Source organism: Frankliniella occidentalis, unplaced genomic scaffold (genome assembly GCF_000697945.3).
Source record: "Frankliniella occidentalis isolate FOCC.00 unplaced genomic scaffold, Focc_3.1 Scaffold358, whole genome shotgun sequence".
NCBI classification, from domain to species: domain Eukaryota; kingdom Metazoa; phylum Arthropoda; class Insecta; order Thysanoptera; family Thripidae; genus Frankliniella; species Frankliniella occidentalis.
The window spans coordinates 22,205-25,409 of record NW_026267481.1 but is presented as its reverse complement, the minus strand read 5'-3'; the positions used below and the strand labels follow the sequence as shown (position 1 = coordinate 25,409).

At 53.5% G+C, this 3,205-nt stretch overlaps 1 protein-coding gene across 1 annotated transcript in view; it reads right to left on the bottom strand.

The window, feature by feature from the left end:
• Window positions 1–3,205, bottom strand: part of LOC113215054 (zinc finger protein 436-like) — a 31,788-nt gene that overhangs the window by 8,999 nt on the left and 19,584 nt on the right. The window contains exon 2 of the mRNA XM_052274227.1: window positions 534–577. The gene's annotated coding sequence lies outside the window, so the exon portion shown is untranslated. The remainder of the gene's footprint in view (window positions 1–533; window positions 578–3,205) is intronic.

Sequence of the window (3,205 nt, the reverse complement as noted above, 5' to 3'; positions counted from 1 at the left end):
TCACCAGTGTGGGTTCGGAAATGAGCACGGAGGGCCGAATTTTGAGAGAATTTCTTGCTGCAAACAGAACATTCAAATGGCTTTTCACCAGTGTGAGTTCGGAGATGAACACGGAGGACCCAATCTACCGAGAATCTCTTGTTGCAAACAGAACATTCACGGTAAAAAAGATGTCTGATTTTTTGAGGGAAAAGGGAAAATTTTGAGGAAGTCCCTTAGAACTACTCAGATTTTGAGGAAGTCCCCTCGAAAAATGAGGCGATTCGCCTCAAAATCTGAGGAGTCCTAAGGGACTTCCTCAAAATTTTCCCTTTTCCCTCGAAAAATCAGACATCGTTTTTACCGTGATTCTAATGGGTTCTCACCAGTGTGGGTTCGGAAATGAACACGGAGGTTCCAACTTCGAGAGTTTCTTGTTGCATACGGAACACTCAAAAGTCTTTTTAAGATGGCTGTCCTCCTGTGTCGTCCTTTCCATGCTGAGAGTTGAGATTGCTCTGGCACACTCCCCCTGATTTGAAGAACAAACTCACCTCGATGTCAAACGTGACTTATTCACTGTCAAAACTGGGAACGCCTGAAAAATAAAAATATGAATCAGGCACGTATAGTACACCGTGAGAAAAAACTACAATTAAACAACCGGTACACTCTGTCAGAGACGCTATCTGGAGGAACAACGGCTCAACGGGTGTGGGGGAGGTAGCGGGACCGCCGACTAGAGCAAGGGATTAATATCAATTCAAATTAGTCGCAATGAAGGGCCGCCCACCCGCCGCATACTTTTATTGTCTGATGCTCACTGCGCTATAATAAATGGTCGCCCGGCCCGCCTCGCGGCACGCGCGCAGGCAAGCTCGCCAAGGATTCCGCGGATGCAGCATTTCTCATCACCAACGCGCCTACCGCCCGATAGGAGTACTTTACTCGAAAAAATCAGTGTAACCTTCCACAAAAAAAAATAAGAAGAGAATCAGAAAAATTATTAAACAAAGAAAAATCAAGACGGAATTTTGAAAAAATAGAAAAAGTCGGGAAAACGTACAAAAATTGGTGCACGCTTGAATTTCCATAGAAGTACCCCTTGCCACTGGAACCCATCAGCAATGGGTCACGGCGCTTTCCATACCACCTTTTAACTTTGAGTTGATCAGAAATTATCGAGAGATGCGGTGGTGAGACGATAGCGAGCCGCGCTCGCGCTCGGCCCCGCCCTTGGCGAGCGCCATTGCTGCACTCCGCCATGGCCCCGCCGAGCCGCCCCGCCGTGCCGCCCCGCCGAGCCACCCCTCGCGAAGGAGTGCGGGGGCGGGCCGCACTCGGGAGCCATGTCTCCAACTCACACGACGGGTCGTCTCACGAGCTTTTGCGTCTTTTGGGGAACAAGAAATGAAACGGAAATTACACGGAGACTCGACGCACTCAAAGTGTGTTGTTTTGAACAGAAAAGTTAACGAGAGGTTTCTAGCACGGTAGCTAGAAACGACGTAAAGGTTTCCAAGCAGCCAAGCACTCTTGTGGAGAAAATACATGGGTGCATCTTGGTTTATCCAAACTCCTTGGAAACCTGACACGGCGTTCAATTTTACCCGTGTTCTTTTTATCATACATGAAGGACGTGAGGGGGACTTTACTCCGAGGTTAATAAATGCAGTCCAGCTCGCCCGGCGTGACGAGCGAGGCTCATCGGCGAGGCCTCGGCCCCAGAGTGGCACCCCCCCCCCAGTAGTGGGGGCGAGGCGGCAAGGGAAGAGATTCGCAGGATCTCGGCTCGGCACCTTTATGATGAAGTATCATTTTTCGTCGTGGACCTGCTAGGAGGCGAGATGAAATCAGTATCGCCTCGCCTCGCGCTGGCCGACCTCCCCAGGGACATACAGAGTGGAGAGGGGCAGACGGAGAGCGGAAAAGGAAAAGACGAGGGAGAGGGAGAGAGAGGTGGGGGGTATTGTTGTGAAGTGCGTTCACAACGCGGTAGTTATTCCCTGTCGGATTTGAATCTCGCTGCGTTTGCCGCGCGAGATAGGCAACCCGACACGCGGCTATTCGGGCCGCCCCCGGCCGCCTCGACTCGACTCTGCTTCTCGCTACTCCCAGCCAGCCGTGCCTGGCTGCCTGGCCCTCGCGAGCCGTGCCTACTGCTCTCGCCCGCTCGCTCTGCACGGACCTCATCGACGCACGAGCCCTTGGCTCGTCCTCACTTCGGCGCTAGACTTGGAAGAGTGAAGACGTTCCGATCGTTCCCGTACCGTACCGTATCGCGAACCTTGAGATTACTGCCATGTGTTCAGAAGGATGAATAAATCTGATTAGTGTTCCCTCACTGTTGCCTTTCCTTCCAAACGCCTTATCCATGCTCAGTACGCGCTACACGACAATTGGTGGCAGCGGATAAAGCACGGAGGAGGGGAAGGAGTGAGGTTATGTTGAGGTTAAGTTGAGTGAGTCGGTATGTCCGCTCCTCCCTGCTCGGGTTTGTTTCCCGCAAAATACTCGTTTGAGCGTTAGTCGCTCACGATCTGCGTCGCATCTTGGATTACATCTACGCGTATTTTAAAGGTTACTTTGTGAGTGTGTGCTTCGGTTGTGTACTTGTGAGTTGAGGGACGACAAGTGGACGCTTGTCGGCGGTACGTGTGTCCCTTTGCGGTTCGTTTCCCATTGGGCCCTCCTCCATTTCGGTTTCGGCCGGGGTGTTGGAGCCGCTAACCTCTCCTGTTTACGTGGCTGGTGTTTCCGCCGGTCCTCGGACTGGCTGGTGTTTCCGCCTGTTTACGGGAAAACTCACGTAAAGCACCCGTTCCTGCGGCTGATTCAATCTGGCGTGGTTTGTCCAATGCCGGAACGCGTCGGTCTCAGAGCGGACTGCGGGTACCCATCCCCGACGCAAACGTTTACGAACTGCGCCTGTACTTTTGCGACGCCTAACCTTGTCGTCTTGCCGCGGAGCACCATTGCCCGCCCCGCGCCGAAGTTCGAGCCTACATAACCCTAACGACCTCCAGCCTCCGCGGTGGTAACCGCTGCAAAGGCACTTTTCGCCGTACATGCAGCGCAGGGGAGCCTAGCTGTTTGTCTAGGCAGCCGAACAGCATGGCCAGCAGCACGTCTGTTCCGCGGTGCCCTACGCCAGGCCGCCGCCATCCTACGCGGTGCCGGCCGTGCCAAACATCCCCACGCCGACGAGCACCTTGTCGGTGTCCGG